The sequence below is a fragment of the Amblyomma americanum genome, chromosome 4 (assembly GCF_052857255.1).
Source record: "Amblyomma americanum isolate KBUSLIRL-KWMA chromosome 4, ASM5285725v1, whole genome shotgun sequence".
NCBI lineage: Eukaryota > Metazoa > Arthropoda > Arachnida > Ixodida > Ixodidae > Amblyomma > Amblyomma americanum.
Window position 1 is genome coordinate 119,477,193 of NC_135500.1, and position 13,377 is coordinate 119,490,569.

Below are 13,377 nucleotides of genomic sequence, written 5' to 3' on the forward strand. Positions count from 1 at the left end.
GAAATATTCGGTGGCTCCGTAAAAATAAACGCACACTTAAAGAATAAAAACAATCGGAGCATAGGCCGGGAGCCGAACCAGGGTATTAAACGCACGAGATGGGGAAGCTTTCACTCCGCCACGACGGCTGGATGATTAAATATGAATAAAGGCGCGTCTGGGTGAATGCACGGGTTACTTAGGAACGTATCTTCGAGATCTGTACTAAGGCGCAAATGAGTAATTATCAGCACGTAAATTACAGAAGTCGGAATTAAGCGAGCACCATGCGTCACCGGTAGTCGTAGCGCCATCGTGTGGGACCCACTGAAACCCCAAGCACGGCGCTGGCCCGGCAGATGGCGCGCGCGTAGGCGACCTTTCTGCGTCGTAGTCATGTCGCTGGTTTCTGAGCAGGTATGATAAAACCGCAGCCAGATTATCACCAGCGCCTTTTACAAAAAGTACTGCGAAATCGGCGTGGCTATAGTTGAACGGACAGTCGCAGGCACCTGCCTAGAAGTGAATTTTAAGCCCACGGCCACGATGTAACACACCAGTAGCTCAAGCGCTCCCTCCTGTGGTTTGTCCTGCCTGATAATTCAAGCCATCGGCTCTTCGTTACTTGTCCCCGAACACGATGCTTTAAGAGCGGCAATGCGGCCATCCTCTGCGCTGCACAACTGCAATCCTTTCGACAAGAGGCAGGACAAGGGCGACCCACCTGGACGCTCAGCTCCCGCGGCCTACTCCTGATGTAGCGCGGTGGGTGGCGGGGAGTCTTGGAGTCCCGCAGAAGAGCGGCGCCGTGCTCGTCGAGGGAGCGACGCATCCGCCGGCTCGCCTCTGCCTTGCGTCCCATCCTGATGGACGAGGACACGCGCCTCATGGAGTCCGAAGGCCGATCGATGGAGGCGCGCAGGCCGGCGATGCTGCTGGCCGATGACCAGCCGCCGCCGGCCCCACCGGCGCCGCCCACCACTCTGCGAAGATGAGAGAGGTTGGGAGGATCCGTACCCCGGACCGCACCGTGAGGAAAGGTATGGAGAAGGAAGAAAAGATGCGCAACAGTGGAGAACTTCTCCGGATAAAGCTCGACCGCCTGGGGTTCTGTGTGTGTCGACACCGCAGATCACGCGGGCATTTCTGCGCATCGGTAGAGCGGTCACAGCCAGGGTTCCATCTCGCGACCATGTACTCAACAGTCGAACGGCATTTGTCGACTCGCACTATTCCCCATTCGGCCGTAAAGAGTGGGCCGAAGCAATATACGGGTAATCAGCGATAAGAAACAGAACAACATCATCCGTGGCGCAGGTAAGAGGGCTGTCAAAAAATTGCGCTTCACCTGCTGCAACTAGTGAAACATTCTCAAAGGTAGGCTTGGCATGTCCTTTTTCTGAGTAGCGCCGAGCTTTTCTGTAGTGTGGCCCAGCTCCACCAGACCTGTGATGATACACATCCATTCCATTTGCGCCGGACACTAGGCGCCGCCGTTGAATGATGGCTTTTCTTCCAACAGAGTAACATTAGAAAGTAAAGATGAGTAACCTGCGTATACACCTATCTAGAGCAAGTCGCAAGTTAATCCCTCCTATCACCAAGTGATTGCGTATTTGCACAGCCTTTCAACGCGTTCTCTTAAACACTCACCTTTTGTAGGTGTAAGCTCCTCCGATCATAAGTATCACGGCGATCAGCATTGCGGCGGGCGCGATGGCAAAGACCATGTTGTTATGAGGGTCAGACTCTGCAAAAGTGAAGCACAGCTGACGTTGAAAAAAACCCGCCAAAAGCGGCGTACACAAGGAAAGCAAACACACACAGACGGCCGCCGCTTTTCAACATTCTCTAGTACCAGTTGTGCATCTTAAACGACTCTAATCAGTGACGGCAGAAAGGAATTCTTTCATAGTGCCTTCCATCTGCTGCTTACGAACAAACTAAGAACTCAAGGCGTGACCATTCGTTCCGAGAAAGCAGTTGCGTGGAAGATTTCCAGCTCGTTCGCTTCGATTTACACTTGATGCCCACGACAAAAATAATCTATGTTCACATAGAAAGTAGCACATGGTTAATAACAATTATGACTACAAAAAAACATTAAATGGCTGACGCTAAATGCAGACGACAAAAATTTCACTTCTAGCTTAGCTTAGCCATTCATCCCTTGTATGTTAGTCTTCATCATCGATGTTACTGATTTTAAATTCTATCCAGAGTGCGCGACGATCGTTTACTACACCGCTTTCAGGTCGGCCGTTTTCAAATGCCTGACAGGAATTTCTTCTTTCTCGCTTATTCCTATACACTCTAGAAAAAGTACTGTTTTGCTGGCACGATATTATCACCGCCGACAAACAAGCGCTAGTTCACGATGAAAATTTAAAACAAACGCGATTCTAACAAGGCTGGCTCAGCAAGCCATAGCGCTGCCATATTGGATCAACGAAGGCGTCTCCTCCACGCTTTTGAAAATCGGCAGCACTGGAGGTATAAGCCTCAATTTCGTCGACTTTGAGCTCCGTTCGCTGACACCGCAGAGTAACATGTTTTCATGTCCAAAGATACCGATGTCACGGGCAACCTGTCAGAAGCGCTTACTCAGTTGAAACTTTGCATGCACGCATGCGCAGCTGCCCTATACTGCGTGTTACCAGCTACTGGTTGCCCCATAGTATACGCTACCCTGCCAGTGCCCGGGAGTTGCCTACAGCTATAGGGAGTGAAACGCGCAGTTCAGGGACCACTCACGTGCGATGCACCGATGGCCCTCAGTAAGCACGTAGGGCAGCGGGCAGTAGCACAGGAAGTCGACGCACTGCAGATTCGGGTTCTGGTAGCTGCACTCCAGGTGGCTCACACAAGACTCGTACATCGATTTGGCTGCGAGGAGGGCGGCCGCCGTTACAGCGGTGGCGGCTCAGCACCATGCTTTAGAACAGAAACATAATAACACCGCTGTTTAGGTCCTTTAGCCTTGCTTCGCGATGTCCAGGTTTTGCCGCGAAAAAATGCTGCTTGTCCGTGCGTATACTCCAAACGCGAATACCCCTATCTGGGAGCGAATAGGGAGTAAGCCTTCCTCCAGCGCACTTCCGTTTATGCGCTGAAAGAAAATTTACTCCCTTTTCTACTCTTTTCTGTTTAGTGTTTAAGTCACCGCTGGATAGAGTGCTCCTAAAATACAAGAACCCGCATACCACGGCAGTGGACTACTTAGCTTGGTGCTAAATTTTAGTGGACAACAGGAGACAACGATACAAGATTACTAGCCCTTCATTTTTTTTTGCTCCCTTGCGCGTTAACCTTGCAAACGCAGAAAAGGTGCAAGTATAGACCAAGATGATTACCTCGGACACACTTCTTGACGCCGCCTTCGTTGATGAACACCGGTGTCTCAGCAGCGCAGCCGCAGCGATAGTCTTGGCCCTCGATCCTTGACATGGAAGAACGATGCAAGACGCGTCAAAAGTAGTCGGGCTTCAAAAATTCCTTCGTAATCAGACTCACTCTGTCTAATCCTTTTTCTCCAACAGCTTCAATTTTGTCCGTGCCTAAAGCCCTGCTATGCAATGCTGCCCATTGCACTCAAGAATCGAGTGGGCCTTCAAAGATCGTACTTTTGGACAAATTTTAAGAATTCTGCGAGGTTTTGACTACCGCATTCACGAATCTGGAATTTTGTGCGAGATTATTTGCTTCAGCTACAGGACAAACTACAGCTATGCTCAATTTCAGGATTCTGTAACGATGTGGAGACGTATCTTTGACTGCTCAAGGAAAACGTGATTTTGTGCAAAAACCTCAGCATAATTCTTCTGCTATGTATCGATAAATGAACCTTTTCTACCGACCACAGGCTTCGAAGATTCTACGCAACAGGGACTGCGTGGTGCCGCTGTTTCGAGAGCATCTCCCATTTGCACACTAGTGCCTGATACTGTCATAAATATGATTTCTATGTGTTCAGCTGGTTGCATGCAGAGCCTCTCGAATTCACGCGTTAATGATGACACTCAGTATGTGATCTATTTAGAGAGCTCAGTTTTAATGTGAAAAAAAATTCGAATATTGTTTTCTGCGCTGAATTTTGAGGAGAGGCGGGCTCTAAACACAGAAGTTGATCTCACTGAGTATTCACGAAAAAAAAAAAAATCCGCAGACACTCTTAAAAATGCTTAGGTGTGGGAATGCGAAAGCATTACTGTCCCTGGGCGCGTACGACACCACCCGGAACGCTGTACGACGAACGGTTGCAACGCAGCTTTGATACGAAAGTGTGGGAAGGCATGCAAATCAAGGTGCATATGTCGTTGTGTTCAACGACAAATCGTATGACACCACCCGGAATGCTGCACGACAAACGGTTGCGTGGCAGTTTTGGTACGAATGTTGTCGGGAAAAGCTGGCGTCGCCACATGGGGGTCGGCCACTGACAAGTATATCAGGCGTTACAGTGAAGACTTACATATTTTTCAAAAATAGGTTTTTTCTGTAAATATATGGCTTTTGCGTCATAGTATTACCAGCATTTGTAGCCGATCGTTGGTTTTTATTGGTTTATTGGTTTTTGGGAAAGGAAATGGCGCATTATCTCTCTCATATATTGTAGGACACCTAAACCGCGCCGTAAGAGAAGGGATAAAGGAGTGAGTGAAAGAAGAAAGGAAGAAAGAGGTGCTGTAGTGGAGGGCTTCTGAATAATGTCGACCACGTGGGGATCTTTAACGTGCACTGACATCGCACAGCACACGGGCGCCTTAGCGTTTAGCCTCCATAAAAACGCAGCCGCCGCGGTCGGGCTCGAAGCCAGGAACTCCGGATCAGTAGCCGAGCGCCTAACCACTGAGCCACCGTAGAGGGTCGTTGGCAATAGCCATATCAGTTGAAGGCCGCGTACCGGGGCCTTCGGCTGTCGCGTTAATAGGGTGACGTCATTGACTCGCACAGCAAGCGGAGCACCGCCACTTCATATAATCCTATACATATCGTTCGTCTGTATACCGGGTGTTTCGGGGAAGACTAAGTAATTCTAAAAAAAAGACTTTTGAGGAAAAATAGGGCTTTTACAGCGTAGTCTTACGAGTGTTGGTGGATACTAGAAAACCGCTGAATCGTTTTAAGTACTAAGCTGGTTAACTAATCTTCAAAAATTAATTTTTTAGCTATTACATTAGGCACCTAGTTGTAATGAAAGGTTTGTAGCCGCTAGTTAGTAGTAGCCATATCAGTATTTAGAATTTACAAAAAGCTAAAGCTATTACCCTTGGTGCTGTAACTCGAAAAAAAAAATTGGCTAGTTACGTACACTGGAAAGGTTGCTTTGCCTGCACGCTTTTCGAAAGCTCATGTATTCCGGTGCGATGCTTTCAAAGTCTGTCGAATCACAGCGCCGAGGATAATAATAATAATAATAATAATAATAATAATAATAATAATAATAATTGGTTTTGAGGGGGAAAGGAAATGGCGCAGTATCTGTCTCATATATCGTTGGACACCTGAACCGCGCCGTAAGGGAAGGGATGAGGGAGGGAGTGAAAGAGAAAAGGAAGAAGGTGCCGTAGTGGAGGGCTCCGGAATAATTTCGACCACCTGGGGATCTTTAACGTGCACTGACATCGCACAGCACACGGGCGCCTTAGCGGTTTTCCTCCATGAAAACGCAGCCGCCGCGGTCGGGTTCGAACCCGGGAACTCCGAGGATAAACGCGAAAAACTGATTGTTGGTAACACACACACACACACACACACACACACACACACACACACACACACACACACACACACACACACACACACACACACACACACACGCACACGCACACGCACACGCACACGCACACACACACACACACACACACACACACACACACACACACACACACACACACACACACACACACACATGCGCGCGCGCGCTCGTACCGGCTTTTTTCTTAATGGGTCTAGTATTGCTTTTGTAATAACATGCCAGATGGCCGAGTATGTTACATTTAAGTACTCTGTGGCGCGCCTCGAACTTCTTACTGTGCAGTTGACAGCCCTGATCGGGCGGTTTGGTGGCATTTGCATCCAAAGATGTGCTTGCTTATAGAGCTGCTAAGAATGTCCACACCCTAAATAATCACTGTCGAAACCTTTCCAACAAAAATTGATACATTGATATAACGCTTACCAAACGGCAAAACGACGTGTTATCTGCGAAACAGTGATCACAGAGATAAAATCTTGATAATAAATAAACCAGTCAATATTGAGCCGGTACGTTCTACAACCTACTTTCTTTTAAAAGCTTGGACGCTAATCCACGCTAGGGCTGGATTACGCGGAAGATTTATTCTGTTTATGCCGTAGAGACCTCGCGGAGCATCCCTTCACGGAGCTCCAATACAGGCCCATGTATCCTTCGAGGCTAACGACTACGCTTGTATGTATACACACATGGACGCGCCTGTTATCTACGCGAGTTTACACCTGTGCTGCATGGTGAGATCGACCTTTCATCGAAGGCCATGTATTACAGTGGTAGGTGCGCTAGTGACGCTGGCTCATTTCACGAAGTTCTGAGTCTTGTGCACTAGGTAAGCGCAGGTGCCAAGCAGGTGTGGATTAGCCTTTGCTCAGGTGCTCCTCCGCGTCAGCGCGGGTGGACTGGAGGGTATGAGCGGACGTGAGAGACCGGACGCACCGAAAGGCAAAATGTAACCTTGTAATGCATTCGTGAGGGTAAGAATGCAATAATTCATTTGCACTTGTTATAGTCGTGCATTACCGAGAGTACGTGTCTCCATCCGCAGGAGAGCAAGGTGACTCACCTGAGGCAGGTGAGCCCCAGCGAGCTGCTGCAGCTTTCGCGAGGTCCGCACGACGCACCGAAGCCAGCGCCCGCCGTGCCGCTGTCCTTGTGCTCAGGATCGCCCAGTCCCGGCGCTGGGCCCAGGTCGCGGGGCAGTGATGGTGATGAACTCAGTAACGGCTGTTCGCGGTTGGCGGTTGTCAGTGCGAATGGGTTCGTCCAGGGGACCGCCTGGTGCCCCCTGGCGTGTACTGCAGGAGCACGTGTAACCACCAATTACCGTGATCTGGGTTATTATGGTCCGGACACAGTCGTAACTGTAACAGCGCTGGCAAGAGTCGCAACAAACGCCGATTTTCGAGTCCCACTTGGAAAGCACGCAAGCAGATGTCACTCGTGAGAGCAGTTACGACAACACGGTATATTGAGGTTAGCCTTACGGAACTCGCACCTGGGCCCTAAATATATAACAGCTCGATGTTCTCTCGACATTAGCTTAGGAAAGGGCATGGCGCCGCTGTTTCTAAGATCGGACGCTAGATGAAATGGGCTGTGTAAGAATCGAATAAAATAGGAGGGAAAAAATTCTCTCCGTAATGGCCAATATGGTTTAGGCGCGGTGACCACATCCCTAACTCCACTCCTGACAAAGTTGAGCTCCGACCCGGAGAGAGACATTAAATATATATTTTTTGCGTCCTGAAGCTATATGTCAGAAATGAATCAATGCATACTGCGTTGCAGTTATGATTTTCCCATAATCAGAGCCACGTAAATGTAGACGTTGATGACGATGATTTACTTTGAAGGTGTAACAGCAGCTGCATACAAATATCTTCAAGAACAAGGTCAGTGGTCAGCACTACCCCGTAGTGCCAACCTCTAAATGTAGCCTTTCTAATACATGTACCTCCCTGCTAGACTTCCAAAGAAATCGCCAACGTTTTGCTATAACTAACCGTTTTCATCATCCCACTCGGACCTTGTAGCATCCACTGGAAGTCGCATCGCACTCCTCGGGTCTTCATCGTTCATCGGGACGGGTCTGCGAAAGACGACCGTTGTGTTATATTTCATTCCCAAACAACGGTCGAAATGACACGGCGCCAGATAAGGAAGGTGTCAGAACAGTTCTGAAGCAGAAAAATATCCCTTCACGCCTTCACAACGCTCTTAACAAAGAATCACAGCAATAAGTAGAAATTAGGCCACGGAGATCCCTGTAGCGTAACAGATGCCATACTAAAGCACCATGGGCTAAAGCAAGGGAAGCAAGGAAGGGAACGCAGTTAACAGCAGCTTATTTCAGATGCTCAGTTGTTAGAGGTGCTATCATTTCATTAACAAAACGTAGTGATGCCCATTATGTCTGAAGCCCTTGAGCTTTACAATCTAAAATAAAGGTGGAGGAAGGTTTGCGTGAAACAAAACGCAATGTGGTTCCGTGGTATAGCTTAAATGGCGGGCAGGGATACTCAGATACTCGGAAGCGTAGAATGATGGCCCTAAAATGAGTTGTTAAAACGCTCGTGCAGTCGTTCGCCAAATTGCCTACAGCGCATAAACAGCGTACTCTGTTGTGCATTTATGGCAACTGCCTTATCCTGGAGAGTCTGATAGAGGTCTTAAAGACATGGGGAGTTAAACGCGGTCTATGAGAATGTGCCTTCTCGATTAAGTCAGGTTCCGAGCCTAATGCCACTCGCAAATGACACAAGTGTACCATCACGGCGCGCGGTTTTTAGGGAATCTAGACAGGTATGTGGACGACTGTACTTGAGCACAATATGGCAGGAATGCGCGCCAGTGCGTTTTGACTACAGAATATCTTTTTTTTTGAATTTCTGCTGCCACATGCACCAGCTATCGGCGTCAAGTGGCACCCGAAATTAGTTGGACCGAAAAAAAATATCGCATCAGCACAATGCGGTGCATGACGAGCACGACAGAACACAACGAGTCATTCGGCACAGTGTTGGAGGGAAAGTACGGCTCGCCATTGGCGCAGTGGTGATACCAGTACACACTCAGATAAACTGATTACATTTGTGTGGCGCCACCTGCAGAGGATGGAACTTACTGAAGTGGGGCGTACTGCATCGCAGCCGCCCGGCCCGACAGGATAACGAAGCAGCACGCAGCAACACCAGCGACAGACACCAACTGCAAAAAACGATGCTTAAGAACTATTTTACTATACAGTGTAGTGATGTGAATGGCTTAGAATTGCTATGAATCACTCTCCTGCGCGTTAGCATTTACCCACCTTAATAGTTTATTTTTTATTTTACGATTTTTGTAGTGGCCGCAAATATCCTGCAATTCGTCGCTGTGGCGTTTGGGCGCCTGGACCATCAATCTAGTAGCTTCAGTATGTTATTCTCTCTAGAAAACCGTAGAACAACTTTGTCATTGATTGTCATTTTGTTCAAGTGAGAGAACACGGCAAGTGAATATTTATGCAGTTCACTTCAACAAACAGTAATGTATGTTTATTTTTAATACGGGTAGCGAACATTGCTTTGGCGTGGAAAATTGTCATCTTTAAGACACGAAGGAACTGCATTACCACACACTCGACTTAAGTCTGCACATCACACAAAATGTTGAACCGTGCTATCGCTCCTCAGCCAATGGATAGATTCATTCATTAATAACTTGACAAAACATATCAGACCTTCAGCTTGCAAAAAAAAAAACTATCTGCATTAATAAAAAAACACAAAGAATCAGGCCTCCATCGCCACTCTCCTACGATCTTATGCTAGTCAAATAATGAGGCACCACGCCAGTGAACGCTGAGTAGAAGGTTGACCACTTTGAAACCATTCCTCTCTCGGGCCAATGAGGATTCTTCGAGGCACTCACAAAAGAAAATCTTTTGAACTTGGGCAACAAGGGGAGAGTCGCAAAATGATTAATTGTTACGCCGTCATCCTGCACAGCGACATGTAATGCCACCGTTGTGAGGGACGAACAATCGATTTCCACTAACATAAATGCCCGAGCGCGTGGATTGGCTGCCATTAGTCCCGCTGAGCTTTGGCGGCTGGGTCCGTGTCAATGATATGGTGGCTGGAGGGCGGCCGCTATTAAGTGCTGCCGCAAACACGCCATGCAATATGGTGTCGGACCCAGAGGCCAATGCTGCGCAGCGCTGATGGCAGTCTAAGCAACGCGTTCTATTACTCTTAATAAGCTTTCGGGCGGCCGTACATTCCGCAGTAGAGAGGTAACACCAGAGGCACTTGTCAGCTCAACCGCTAGGGTGCCTACGTGCCACGCCCAGATACGTTAAAACCGCCATAGATGTAACGCCACCGCGGCGAATAAAGAAGGAGGAGACTACTGGGCCGGCAGCCACCAAAGTAGCCTACACAGAATTTTACCGGAAGTTCGACCCCATCGGTTGATCCCGGTCACAACACGGCACACAGTCATTGAAACGACAGTGCCGGCATTCTCTTTTTTCAGCTCTTCTATTATCCGCTTTCCGGCAGAATACCCCGCACAAAACGCTGCTGAGGTTTCACCCGGAGATAAAACATCCGGAGGCAGCTGTTCAAACGACCCACATGGTCTCCCCCGGCGCGCTACTAAACCATTCGAAATCTACGCTTATAGTACCACACACGGCTTTGAAGGGAGCGGTGGCACTCTAACAGAATAACAAAGCGGCACGGTTAGAGGAAAGTAACCTGGGCGGCAGCTCACCATAGCAGAGCAGAGACCTCCGGAGACAGTCGAACAGCGTGCACGCGACAGGGTTTGCACCTGCGATCTTTGTCTTTTCTTTGCGCTTGCTCGCGACAGGTCGCATGCGCACGAGTCAGCGCCATCACCTTCGTCTTCAGAATGCACGCTGCATCAAGAGCTAAAAAATTGTCTTAGGTCTTGCTTTAGCATAACAAGTAAATCACCGGTATTTCCATTAACAAGCTGCGTCACATTCATGGGCACAAGGGCAAAGTGAAGCTGCAAGATTTCGCAGCTATTTATAAACTAATCACGCTAACTTTTATCTGTACGGTGTTTACTCAGTTACAGAAAAGCTGGCAGTTCTTTCGCCCTAACAAGTGGAAAGAAAGTAACAAAGCCATCATCTACCCGCGCGGCATCGTCGTTTCGTGACCGAATTACAGAGCAAGACGCCAATCTGCCGCATGGCTCCATCGTTATGACGTTGACGCAAGCATCCAGGCCTGCGAAACAACAGCGGCAGTTAACTCTCCTTGCAAGCCCGCTCTGAACAAAACGTCAAGGTTTCGCCTCTCAGAACCTCCTTCCTCCTTCTGTGCGGAGATGCTTGCGGTTCAAGATGCACTTTGCTCTGTGGCCGCCGTTCCCATGCTACCTACTGCCCGCATTGTCATCCGCACCGACGCCCTTCACGTTACACGCCTACTACGACGCGTTAATTGCACCCCAGAAATCTGCCAAGACATCCAGCGGCAGGCATCCCACAGCAAATCCGTATTGAGTTGGTCCCGCGTGATCTCTTGAGCGCACAAAGCCGCGCAGATTCTGCGACCCGCCTTTCGACCCCAACCTCGTCTTTGCCTCGAGTCCTCAGTCTGGATGACACCACCCTCCTTTTAACAAGAACGAAACACCTCCGGCGCCGCACACGTGCTCTAATCCCTCCGTGTGCGGTAACCCTTCCGCGTGGTCTTACCCGTGCAGAGGAGGTTGCGCTTCGGAGGATACGGGTCAGGGTTGCCCTAACTCCAGCGGTGACACGCAAGTGGCCGCACTTCAAAGATTTATATCCCCGCCCCGGGTGTCCAAGTTGCAAGATCAGAGACTGTGGGGCGGATATCCACCACCTGTTGTGGGACTGCCCGGCGCTGAATCCGACGAGAATTCGGCACCTGGCGGCAGTGGGTCTCTCACCGCACAATCCGGATTCCTATATTGCCTGGACACAGGGTCCATATCATCGTTCATTTCTTGATTTTATCAGATCAGCCCACCTTTTTTATTTATTTAAGCATCTTACTCATCTCTAATTTCATAGTTTTTATGCCCTGAGGCAATAAACATCGCTTCAAAAAAAAGTAGCAAAGAAATAACAGTGATTGTTGCCTGGCATCGCAGCGCACGTTCGTGCTCTCCAACGTCCTCACTGATTCCTATATTAACTGCCATCTCGAACCTTTCCTGGTTCGCCTGGTGAAGGCCTCGACAATTCTAAAGCCTAGGGCCGCATTCGCATTAGGGCCGGGGCCGCATTCTGCAGGTGTCCGCTTAGCGAACTTTTCCAGAATACGAGCCCAGGGGCCATTCCATCCATGTATACACACGGCTCACCTTTACGCTGTAAAGCGTCCTTTTCTGTGCGGCAGTATAGTTCACTGCAGAAACCAACTTTACGTAAGTGTTTTGCCTGAACGCCGGAAGCCTGTGATGAGTTTATTCTTGCGCTATTTTGCTTAAGAGCGAAAGCACGAAAAATGGGAGCATGCATGCTTTCGCTAATTGTAAACAAGGCTGCGGTTATAACACTGTACAGTAGTCTGCTTCACGCGGGTCTTAAGCGGCAACTGATGATCCATTAGCAAGCCTGACTTGCTCCTTCTCCATAGTGCGTCAGGAATCACTGGTGCTCCCGGAAACAAATTTCAGCTGGGGCTAAGCTGCTGACGCAATCAGTCCGAAAACTTGCTCCTGAGGAACTCGTCCACGTACTCGTACACAACCAGCGTGACAGCTGCGCCTGGACCAAACCTAAGAATCCTGGGCGCAAGACCTTTGTAGAACGCGAAGAAACCTTCTTCGATGAACACAGTGCGCACGCTTTGCAGGCACGTCCTGTACTTGACACTTCCAGAGGGTCCTGGCTGCGGGCCCTGGATTCGACTCTTAGCCACATCGAATGGTGTGTTCAACACAGACGCCCCCGTGCCAGCCACGAATGCAGTCGCCAAGTGCAAGGCGAATGTGGATGCTTCGCTCCCCGTCTTCGGCAGTTCGTCCTTGACCGAGAAGTAGAAGCCGAGGTAGAACATGTTGAACAGTCCGTTGCGACTCATGGTTGAAGTCAGTCCTAAGTTCAGGCCACGAAGGCCGAAACCGGCATCCCGATAGATGGCTTTGGCTACGGCGAATGTGCTCGGCTGTCTCGCGACGACCTGCCTATCCGTCTGCAGACGCACCTTGACCACTTCGAACGGGTTTACGAATGCACCTTCGATGAGACCGGCTAACAGTGCCGCCAAACAGAGACTGGAGACTGTTTGAGGGCCGCCGAAAGCGAACAAAGTTTTGCACTGCTCGAAGGCAAAGAACTTGACGGCTCGCGTAGGTGTCTCGGAAAGCATCGGTGGCAGGATGCCCTTGTAGATGGACATGAAGCCCTCGGAACGAATCATGCTCCGTAAGCAGTCGGCGATTGAAGTATATCGCTGCTCACCAGCTGCAGCGATCAAATGATCGTGCTGCATCTGGAAGCGGGTCTTGACCACGTCCAGGGGGTGCATCAGGCAGATCTCCGCAAAGCCCGCCGAGCCACCCGATGCGATGTGGATGGCGGCTTCTCGCAACAGCTTGAGAATATCATGGCGCTGCGACATGGTTGTGGTGCCGATGGTGCTTTG

General features: G+C 49.4%; 1 long non-coding RNA gene and 1 pseudogene across 1 annotated transcript; both read right to left on the reverse strand.

Moving 5' to 3' along the window:
- Nucleotides 1–7,740: 7,740 nt before the first annotated feature.
- LOC144130328 (uncharacterized) lies at nt 7,741–10,560 on the reverse strand. The gene is made up of 3 exons (XR_013314071.1): nt 10,496–10,560; nt 8,862–8,944; nt 7,741–7,826 (listed from the first exon to the last, which is right to left on the reverse strand). It is a non-coding gene; the product is annotated as an uncharacterized LOC144130328 (long non-coding RNA).
- Nucleotides 10,561–12,324: 1,764 nt separating this feature from the next.
- LOC144130329 (mitochondrial 2-oxodicarboxylate carrier pseudogene) lies at nt 12,325–13,377 on the reverse strand (annotated as a pseudogene).